Raw genomic sequence first — 12,237 nt, 5'->3', positions numbered from 1 at the left:
GAAAAGGTGGCGAAAAGAAAAAAAGTCCAGGCTGCGTGGACAGAGGAATTTGCATTTGTGGAGAGAGCAGGATCTGCGGTATGTCTAATATGCAATGATAAAATTGCATCGATGAAACGGTCAAATAGATAGATAGAAACATGACATCTATCAGTCACATCAGTAAATGAGACTCCATATGTGTTATATCTATATTTATTTATTTCAGTTTCATCATTTGGCTGTACGGTCATTGATCCTTCTTCTTATTCTTTAACTATACGTGTTAAATGTTATTGAAAGTCTGAGGACTTTGTCTCCTGAACTATCTCCTCCTGTCACAGACTCACCAAACTGCATTCTTCACACTGGGCGTATACATACTGCTCAGACAACAGAAAACATCACACCTTTCTGCTGCAGCATCAAAACAGCCTCGTTGAAACACCAAGGTGAAAGTATCTTGTTATTCACCATGATATCCAGAAGACAGAGCTGTCAGCACTGAGGTCTCTGCAGTCTCAAATATTTACAGGTAAGAACACATGTTTCAACTTTATTAATGAAATGTCTCTCACTGCTGCTTCCTGTCTCTCTCCTGTTGAACCTGTTAGAGAAAAGGCACCACATTAAACTAAATAAGAGAACGAGTTGACGTTGTTCAAACACAAACTGTGCCTCTGTTTCACTCCTTTAAGAGAACGAGCTCAGCCTAATGTCTGAATCACATGAGAAACAAAACATATATTTAATTAACGCTTTGTGTGGTGACTATTGCCATTGAATATCACTAGCTGCACCTTTACCAGCTTTAAAGAACACTTTAATGATCAATCATTATAAAACACATCATATATATTATTCTGAAATGGACCAATCTGCACAATGACTACTTTTACTTTTGATACTTTAAATATATTTTGATGAGAATACTTTTCTACTTTTACTTGAGATCTGAGTACTTCTTCCACCTCTGCTTAAATATAATGTTGGATGGTTTTGATCTAAATGTGTCAACATCTAAAGTCTGATTTAATACTACTTATATTTCACATCATTAATCCAAATCTGTAAAGTAAATAAAGGGATTGAAATACATGTAGTGGAGTAAAAGTACACCATTGACCTCTGAACCGTAGTGGGTTAGAAGTAGAAAGAAGCACAACATGGTACTAAGTACTTCATAATTGTACTTAAGTACAGCACTTGAGTAAATGTACTTATGTCTGTATATTATTCTGAAATGGGCCATTGCAACACATTCTTACTCCCAACTCGTCCTATATGTCAGGATCCCAACATTATAGCACAGTTTATTACTCTTATACCTCGATGGTTGCCAACTACGATGCTCAACAGCTCGCTTAACGGAACTTTTACGCTGGTATCAGTTTTGTTTACCACCAATCACGGGAGTATTGTGTATAGAAAGTGTTGAGTTATATTTTTCGCGCTAGCTAACATCCATGAAGGCAGCATGACAGCGTGAGGCCTGTCACTCAGGATGCCAAACTACTCTTTGGTAAGCCCCGCCCCCCAAGCAACATCAGGGCCAAAAGTTTGAAAGCGAAATAAAAAGATCTGAAGGTTAAAAAAAACATCTGACAGCGAAAAAAAAATTGAAACCTGAAAAAACAAGATTTGAAACTTAAACAATTATTGTTTTGAATCTGAAAAAGTGAAATCTGCAACTGAAAAAAAGAATGAATAAAATATCAAAATATGTATAAAAGTGAAATATTAAAATAAATATTTTATTCCAGAAAATTGCTCAACTGAATCAAAATAATATTCAACCTTAAGAAATATTTCAAATACTTTTTTTTAGATTGAATACATTGTATTTTTCAAAGTTCAGGATAAAAACTTGAACTTTCAAATAAATTGTATTTTTTTGAATGATCAAAACGTATGGCCCTGATATACACTGAACAAAAATATAAATGCAACACTTTTGTTTTTGCTCCCATTTTTCATGAGATGAACTCAAAGATCTAAAACATTTTCTATACAGTATACACAAAATAACAATTTCTCTCAAATATTGTTCACAAATCTGAAAAAATCTGTGATAGTGAGCACTTCTCCTTTGCCGAGATAATCCATCCCACCTCACAGGTGTGGCATATCAAGATGCTGATTAGACAGCATGATTATTGCACAGGTGTGCCTTAGGCTGGCCACAGTAAAAGGCCACTCTGAAACGTGCAGTTCTGCTTTATTGGGGGGGGGGTCTGGGGGGGGTCCGAAAACCAGTCAGTATCTGGTGTGACCACCATTTGCCTCACGCAGTGCAACACATCTCCTTCGCATAGAGTTGATCAGGTTGTTGATTGTGGCCTGTGGAATGTTGGTCCACTCCTCTTCAATGGCTGTGCGAAGTTGCTGGATATTGGCAGGAACTGGAACACGCTGTCGTATACGCCGATCCAGAGCATCCCAAACATGCTCAATGGGTGACATGTTAGGGTTAGGGTTAGGGTTTAACCCTAGGGTTTTCGGACCCCCCCAGACCCCCCCCAATAAAGCAAAACTGCATGTTTCAGAGTGGCCTTTTATTGTGGCCAGCCTAAGGCATACCTGTGCAATAATCATGCTGTCTAATCAGCATCTTGATATGCCACACCTGTGAGGTGGGATGGTATTCTGATTCTGATGTAAATATATGTTACAGTTTTTTTCCAGTTGCTAACACACACAAATCTCACATAAAGCATAACTATTTAAACTCACACTCTGTTATGGCCGCCGCCTTCTATTTGCCCATTAACCAGTGTGGTATATGAGCTGTGCCATTGCCCAGACGCCATTGGATGCCGGCTTCCTGTCCCTCCCGCGGTAGGTGTGAACGAAGATCTGGATTGGAGCATGCCGGTGTCGGTACCAGATGTGTTCGGGGTACCATATTTGTTCGGGGTCCGTCTCTTACCAGTGACGTCACGACGTCACGACGTAATGACGTCACGCATTGTGATTGGCTGTACGGTAATTTACCCACGCTGTCTAGAGTATAGAGGGTTTTTTTGATCATTACATTACATTGTATTTAGCTGACGCTTAAGTGCATTCGACCAACAAGATAAAAACTTGAAGAAATACAATAAAACTTGAAGAAAAACAAAGACGAATGAGGAGAAGAACAAGAGAAATCGAAGGTAAGAAGTATAAAACGTAATATGGTAGGTAATATGTAATATGTTCAGTGCCGTTGGTACATTAGTTCAAACAGTAACAACGGACTATTTTTCTTAGCGTATGCATGTCAATTTAAATCAATACATACAACTATTTCACATGTACAATATTTTCTTAGCCCTAATACTTAATACTACTTATTTCGTTTTGATTGTTGTATTTGATTATATTATATATTATCAATAAATTATATATTATATATCAATATGATATACTTTTCTATATAATAGATTATCAAAAAAAGTATTTATTAAGTAAGGGATAATGTGCAGCAATCACAATCAAGTCCACAATCGAATCCATAAAGACAAAGTAAATCTGTTTTCAGTTGTTTCATATGTATGTTGAGAGGTATCCATATATCTCTTCATTTTGCTCTCAAAGTGCACCAGATTGATGCATTTAACTTCAATATTTAAAAAAAACCACTCCAAAGGGAGTGCTTGTTCTTCCTTCTGTCTGTCTGAATCTGTGTATTCTCATGTTCCGATTAACCCAGCCACATTTTTCTTCTTTTGTGTCTTGATGTGATCTTGAGTCGAGGCTGATCCTCTTGCTGTGGTCCCGCATCCTGGATCCTCTATCCTGAGTTCTGGATTAAGTCGTGGACTTCGGGTCGTGGCTGAACCTGTCTCTGCGGTCCTGCCTGGGTCTCGTCGTGCTGCCTCCCTGAAGGCTCCCACAGGATTGTTGACATCTTCGTGGATTCATCCTATTATTATAGACGCATGCATTTCCTAACATTTGGTCTACCTATGTTGCAAATGTATTATCTCCTCGATTTACACACGGCATCTATTGCACGTCTGTCCGTCCTGGGAGAGGGATCCCTCTTCTGTTGCTCTCCCCGAGGTTTCTCCCATTTTTCCCTTTAAACTGTGGGTTTTCTCTTGAAGTTTTTCCTTGTACGATGTGAGGGTCTAAGGACAGAGGGTGCCGTTTTCTTCTCATACTGATATTCTGAACAAACTGCTGTTGTATTAGCTGTAAAATGTCTTTACTGTAGGGTATTTTTTATTATTTGTACAGCACTTTGGCTCGACCAAAAATCGTTTATAAATGTGCTATATAAATAAAACTTGATTTGATTGATTTGATTTGAAAGGGTGTGCGCCAAGGTTCCATATTAGGATCAATAATTTCACCATATACTGTATGTAAATAATCTCTAATAATTTTTCAAATGCTGCTTTCCATTTTTATGCAGATGATACTGTTATTTATTGTTCATCCTCTTCTATAGAGCAAAGTCTTGATTTCCTCCAGTCTGCCTTTGATGTTATTCCATCCCATTTATCTCAACTCAAGTTAGTATTAAATGCAGACAACTCCAAACTCATGATATTCTCAAATCGCAAAAAGTTAACTTCTTTTCTCCCCAACATTTGTACTGTTCAAGGGACTGACATTGACATTGAAAGGGTCACTACATACACATATCTAGGTTTTATTATTGATCAGAACTTATCTTTCAAGTCACACACTGAAAATGTTGTTTTAAAATTAGGTTTCTCCTTTCAGACAAGGAAACATTTGATCTCTGCAACGTTTTTACCAGTATTGGATTCTGGTGATCTGCTTTACATGAATGCCTCTGACCAGTGCCTAAAGAGTTTGGATACTGTGTACTATTGTGCATTATGTTTTATTACATATATATATATATTGTGAGTTTGGAATAAATATGGACTTCATGAAAATTATTAGTTGGTTACTGTTAGTAAAAAAACAGTAAGGTTAATACTGGATGTTTGTTACACTTGGATATGTTTTCTGTAACACTTGTTACATAATTATTCTCCAGTTTATGCATTTGAGTGACTTGCAGTTAATGCTCGACATTCAATTCAAAACCTTTATTTATCCAGGTAAAATCCTATTGAGATCAATGATCTATTTTTCAAGGGAGACCTGCAGCAGTAGGTTCCACATGAAGACATAAAAACATAAACAACAGAACAACAAAAGGACATCATACAGCAAAAAATACAGGGATTACAATTTACATATCTATCCACATGTACAGGTACCAACATCATCTGACTGTGGAGCATCCAACCGAGCTTTAAAAACATGTAGTGGTACCAGCTTGGTAATTTTACATTCTTTTTGCAGACTGTTCCAAGTTAGTGGAGCTGCACATCTAAAAGCTTTCTTCCCTAAGACAGTCCTAGCACTTGGCACATTTAATAAAACCACAGCATGAGATCTCAGGCAATAAGTACTTTCAATTTGCCGAGAGATCAGGGAGCAGATATAAGATGGTACTTTATCCAACATGGCTTTTCTAAATGAAAATGTACCAGTGACTGAGCCTCAGTACAGTAAGTGATGGCAAAACCGCCTTGGTTTACAGTGTACAGTGATGCGTTAGTGCTTTACAGTTTGTCACAAATCTCAGTGCACTGTGATAGTAAAACCTTATTGTGGTGTAATTATATATCCAAAGCAGTCAGAAGTCAGAAAATCTTTAGTGATGTTTAACCACTCAGAAGACAGCCCATCAAAATGAACACATTGGGACCTTTCAGAGAGGTAGTTCATCTTCTACATATAATAACGGACAAAGTAAAGAATGAAGTGTAGGCTATGTTTAAATGTTCGGAATTTGACCGTGTATGATGGTCCTCTTGAGTTGCCATACAGCCAATGGCGTACAGCCATTGCTCCGTTTTCATGTTTTTTTAACATGTTTTTCACAAACATTTTCACACGCTAGGAGCATAGGAATAATTCAATTCGGTTCGTCATGATCTGTAGATGTGATTTGCCCCCGAGCACCCCTGGGTAAATTACCGTACAGCCAATCACAATGCGTACAATGCGTGACGTCATTGGTAAGAGACGGCCCCCGAACACATATGGTACCCCGAACACATCTGGTACCGACACCGGGCCCGACTCGCCAATCCCCGCACAGGCGCACACACCTTCTGGGGACAATTAGAAGACCATGTGCACTTTGTTAGTCGAGAGAGGTCTGAATCTGTGTCAGACGTCTCTCGGCACTCGCTCCGTACATTCTGTGTTAGTTCTGTTAACAGTGGTTAACTAGCTTGGCACTCGCTCCGTACATTCCGTGTTAGTTCTGTTAACAGTGGTTAACTAGCTTGGCACTCGCTCCGTACATTCTGTGTTAGTTCTGTTAACAGTGGTTAACTAGCTTGGCACTCGCTCCGTACATTCTGTGTTAGTTCTGTTAACAGTAGGTTGTGTGTATATGTGTGTTTCTGTCTATACATCTGTTTGTCTTTAAGTACAACGTTAACTGTGGTTAACTTGTACACAGGCTGTGTTTTGTTACTGCCTATTTTTGTAAGCCCGATTCCTTTTTCCACTTTAGAAGTGAGGTTTTATTTTATTTATGTGTTTGTTAGTTTTTGTTTAGTCTATGTATTAACTTGTGAAGGCTCTTATTTAAAGAGTCTACCTTAGTTCCTTTTGTTTGCTATTTAAGCCGGTGCCTTTGTGGCCTTTTGTTTGGATTGTGGCTGTTTGTTGCCAATTTTAGTGCACCCTTTCATTAAATAACTTCCAATTTACCAATTTCAACTGGTTCCATGTTACTTTCTACTTTCCACGAGCCGGGACGTAACAAAATCTGAGCTAAATTCTTCAAAACTCTAAACACATTTTCAGCTCTGCACCCAATTTGGAATTCAACTTGGCACTTTTTGCAAAACACTGCTCAAAGGGTTTGCCCCCCCACCCCCACCCCCCTTGACTTAACCCATTGACCAGTGCTGCATATTGTTATGTAACAATGGTTAACATTTAAATAAATCCCTTACATCAGAATTCAATGAATACACTGATACAATTTAAACTTTACATTAGGCTAAATAATGTTTTCATGTATACTTTAAATAGTGTAAAAGTTACTGTAATTTACTAGCAGATTAAATCCAAACAGTTTGTCCACAGTCTGATCTGTGGCCTGTTCACCCTTCCAAGCCTAATACATAATAGACACCGTCTGCATACTGTGTTTTCTGTAATAACATATTGGGCATTCCTTTGAACTGCAGTTGACATTCACATTCAAATTAAACTTGTCAAAGAGTCGTCTCCATGGCAATGTTGTCCAGGGGTGTCAAACTCAATGCCCGGGGGCCAAATCCGGCCCGCGACTTCATTTTATGTGGCCCCACAAGAGCTTGCAAAAAATATGATATGTTTATTATACGGTTACATGCCGCGTTACAGAAGCTTGTTGCCCATAAATGGAGCACAATGCATCTCAAATTTGACTTTTTTCTCAGAATTTGACTTTTTTTCCAGAATTTGGCTTTTCTTTTTAAATCTTTTTGTGACATTCTCACTGAAGAGACTTGCAATTATTTGCTAGACTTCTGCTTTCAGACGTAGTTAATTATGAAGTTATTACCCTATCTGATAATAATCCAATACAGAGGCAATTATGTAATATAATACATTTTATATATATTAAATATTTGTATATGTATTTTTATATAGTCTTAAAGTTACAACAGACCCTTTGAGTGCAACCATAATGCAAATGTGGCCCGCAATAAAAATGAGTTTGACACCCCTGCACTAAACAATCCGTGTTTGGGTTCAGTGCACATGCTGAGTTCAGTTCATAATACCCATAACCTCACAGAGAGAGACACTCACAGCAGGAGCAGGATATGAGGTAAAGTGCTTCTTTTTTTTTTTGAGTCAGTAACTAAACTAAACTGAAAGCATTGATGATTTGAATTTACTTTGTAGACTTCTTGTGGATTTGTTACAGGATACTCTGGGTGGGTTTACCCACAAATGACCAACAGCAGTCCTCTATTTATTACCTCGTATTTCTTCTTCTTCTGCTTTGGGTTTACTGGCAGGCCGCAAACAACTTCACGGCGTATACTGCCACCCGAAGTCCCGGAGCCCCCCGGAGTCCGGGACTTTGGGTGGCAGTAAATCGCTGCTGGGACTCCCAGCAGCTTCTACTGAAGCCTTCCGAGTAAATCGCCAGAAGCGCCGACACCTCTTCATCACTCCACCGCTCCCATGTTTTTTTCCTGTGTTGCCATAAGTTAGTCTCTCTCCGTTGGTGCGCGGGGCTGATGCTAATGCTAATGCCAGCAAATACTATAGGCGCTTTCACACCGGAGTACTTTTCCCAGAAATAGTTCCGATAGTTCCTGGGATGTTGCGTTCACACCAAAAAAATATTTTTATTGGGGAACCTTTTCACCCCTTTTTAGCTAGAGAGCAGGGACTTTCCTGGGGAGAAAAAGGTTCCTATCTGATTGGCTGGGCGAATTGCAAGCCACGGCCCCTAAAACTCTGAGAAGTTTTTTTGAAGCCGCCACTTTATTTCCTCGCATTAGCATTATTAGCATTAGCCCAGCGCACCAACGGAGAGAGACTAACTTATGGCAACACAAAATAAAACTTGGGATCGGTGGAGTGATGAGGAGGTGTCGGCGCTTCTGGTGATTTACCCGGGGCTTCGGGTGGCGATTTGCTGCCACCCAAAGTCCCGGACTCCGGGGGGGCTCCGGGACTTTTGGGGGCAGTATATGCCGTGAAGTTGTTTGCGGCCTGCCAGTAAACCAAAGCCGAAGAAGTGACGTCAGCGGCTTAATTTGCGTAATCCTCCCTCAGGGACTTAAAAGGTTATTATGTTGATACATTTTATGATTTATGCCAAACGCCTCTCAGCTCGCTGTATTCATGATCAGTTCACCAGATACACAGAGAGGATATCTACTCTGGTGTTCCTCATATTTAATATCTACAGTGTTGTTCTTGATAAATGCAGCAGGGGGCGCTCTTTACTGGCCCTCAGCTCTTCCTGTTTCCAGCTGGGATTATTTAAACTTTATCAGTCTCTGATGATCACACAGATTGATTTGATCTGGGACATTTTAAATGTTTGCTTCAGTGCATTCAGTTCATTTTCATGACATTAAAATGTTTTTTACTTCTATATTTAATTTCAATATATTCCATTGAGAATTTAAAGTCCATGTAATGTCCAAAATAAAAGTTATTCTGTGTTAATAAATCGCTTCATCACGTTCCACTGTTTCATTTGACATATCAACATCAATAATTCTTTCCATAAATACCCCCCAAATAACATGAAATGTGTGCCACTTTCCCGTGTTATTCCGCTCCGGTAGCGAAAAGCTTGCCAGCCATTAACCCAGCTGTGTGACGTCACACGTGGCAAACACCAGCCTCGTCTGGATTGTTTGTTTTGTATCCTTCCGCTATTTTCGCTCAACAACCGGACCTCGCTAAACTTTTTTTATCTAACAATTCATGATGGGGAAGCGATGTGTAGTTGTGAGCTGTGAATGTTTCCTGATTGCTATAAACATTGATCATGGGTGCTGGAAGATTGTGCACAAAACTCGGGTCAGAATTAAGTTACTACAGGTGTTATGCCAGCTTGAGCTAAATGTCACCAGAGTACAGTGAACTTGCCTAGTGACTGAAATATATAAAAGTTGAAGTGAAATAAGTAAGGCCAAAAATGAATTACGTCTGAATATCTTTATTATTTTTACCACTTTTAATTATTTGTGGGCTCGCACATATACCAAAATAGACTAATGTACACTGCAATAAAGATAAAATGTTACAAGTGAAAAATTAACAAAAGAACCCTTTTTTATTTATCAAACAGTAAATTAATACAATCTTACAAATTTGTGATTTGGAAAATGTTGTTATATTTACATGTTTCTTTGGAAAAATAATATTGTAAATGATGTACTTTGTAAATTATTTACATCATGCGAAACCATTTTAACCAGTTCAGCTGCATGACTTATGTCAAATTACAGATTTGGCCATTGACATCCCTGATAGCGGCCTCCCGGCTCAGGGTAAGTCTTCCGTATCTCGGTTACAGCACATGCAGCGGGACTCTGATTTTTGGGCCGAGTAGGCCTACACCCCAGCACCAACGTACAAACTGTCGATAAGCTGTATATCGATACTTCCTAATGAAAAAAAAGTATACAGATTATAAATATATTTGGAGAAAAATAAAATGTTATGTAGTAGCCTACTATTATGTAGCAATTGTTACAAATTGGCTTATAACATGATATTTGTATTTTACTTGTACAAAATAAATATGAGGTTATACATGACTGCTTGACAGAATCATAGACCTCTTATATATTTCCTCACATGTGTAGTTGTTTCTTTTCTCAAGCATACATTGAACTTGCATACACAGAAAAAATAAAAGCCAAGCTGTTTTTGACTGCTTGAAAGAGTTTAATGGTATCTTTAAAAGTGTACCATATCTGTAGCGACTAAAAGTATTATATAAAAGCAAAGCTGCAATAGGCAGTTGGGTCAATCAATATTTACTTACTGGTGTAGTGGGCCATCAACTGCTATGTGTTGTTGTTTGTATTGAAGATACGCTATTTTCAGTGTCCAAACACTGAGACAGCCTTCTCTAAAGCCTGGGTGGCTAATAATGCACCTTGGTTTCTCGTCGGTGTCTTCTATCTGGCAGAGTCCTGCACGGGTCTGATTTTCAAGACCCGCTCCCGCCCCGCACCCGTGACGTGCAGTACCGAACCCGCCCCGCTACCCGCACATATTGCCAATTAGTCCCGCAACCCGACCCGACCCGCCGGCACATGATCCGCAACCCGACCCGAACCCGCATATATATAAGCAGTGACAACGTGCAATTATTAACACACGCAGTTGCATATTTGGCTCAAAAAGCCTGGGATGTTGTTTATTTTCTCCATCTAGGATGACACCAAAAGCCTCCCAGACGTTGGATTTTGCTCTTGAGGAAGAGTTATTGAAAATGCTGTATTCTCCGCTATAGAGAGCTTCACCTCAGCCATTCAGAATGTGGTGCGCTCAGCAGCAGATAGATGCACTGCAGAGGTTATGATTATGCTCGGTACCGCGGAGGAGAGGTCTGAGGATTTAAACATTAAACTAAATTATTATTGTTTAAATATATTTATTATGCAACACCCGCAACCGGACCCGCATCATCTTTGTTTTACCCAGAAGCGAACCCGGAAAAAAGCGTTTGAAAAAATACCACCCGCAAATCACCTTTTTTGCGGGTCACCCGTCGGGTACCCGCGGATACCCGACCCGATGCAGGACTCTGCTATCTGGTCAGTAGGTTGCAAACTGTCTATTTGTTCCATCACCTGCCAGATCTCTCTGCAGCATACACATTCATCTGCAGTGGGCATGCTTTCACAGCATTGACATGTACACCTGAATATTGTACATAACATTAAAAAACAAAACAATATCTGCCGGACGTGTGAGGAACAGATGACAAATTAAGATCGACATTTAGTGCAGGTCAAACTCAATAAAACAGAATTTACCATTCAGTATTGCCGACTCGAGTCTCGCCGGCTGCGGAATCCGCTTCTCTTTCACAAGTTTCTGCCTCGTTGTTCGATTGCTGGGCAGGAGGCTCGTACTTATAAGGCAAAATGCCTTGAAGTGAAAGGCTAGCTGGTTCACTCTCTACTTCTGTAACTGAATCCAGATAACCCACTGAATCTGAGCTTGAATGATCGCTGTCGCTGTCGCTGTCTGAAGTTATCGCGTTGCTTGCCATTTGGACTGATTTGATCAAATGGCAATGTTTGCCACGTGTGACGTCACCGCTCGTTCGGGAGTGATCGGGGGCGTACTCGGCAAACTTCGGAACCAACATCGGTTTTTAACGTATATGTCATTTAATTATGACGAAACTTTAAACATTTTTATTTATTTTTATTCTGGTGATATCTAAACTACATGTTAAAAAACACCTGTGTTAGATGCATTACATGGCCTTTAAGTATCATTTGAGGAATCCAGTCATGTGTTTTCCTGATTAAATAAAAATAAATGTATATATTTTATAGCTGCTGCTCTCATTGATTCACCCGCTTCTGCATGGTCTGCTGGATTACTAAAAAATTAACCATCACAACACTAAAGGTAGACTTTGTTAAACTACAAAATGTGTGAATATCTTGGTTTTACTTGGAATACATTCAGAGAACGGAGACAATAACACAACAACCATCAATACAGAGTAAAAGT

At 39.3% G+C, this 12,237-nt stretch overlaps 1 long non-coding RNA gene across 1 annotated transcript; it reads left to right on the top strand.

The window, feature by feature from the left end:
- Window positions 1-419: 419 nt before the first annotated feature.
- Window positions 420-4,266, top strand: LOC307027574. Its single transcript, XR_013804686.1, has 2 exons — window positions 420-514; window positions 2,754-4,266. It is a non-coding gene; the product is annotated as an uncharacterized lncRNA (long non-coding RNA).
- The last annotated feature ends 7,971 nt before the right edge of the window (window positions 4,267-12,237 follow it).

This window comes from Notothenia rossii (genome assembly GCF_949606895.1).
Source record: "Notothenia rossii genome assembly, contig: scaffold_94, whole genome shotgun sequence".
In the NCBI taxonomy this organism is placed as follows: Eukaryota; Metazoa; Chordata; class Actinopteri; order Perciformes; family Nototheniidae; genus Notothenia; species Notothenia rossii.
The sequence above is the reverse complement of the archived record's forward strand: the minus strand, read 5'-3'. Positions and strand labels throughout refer to the sequence as shown.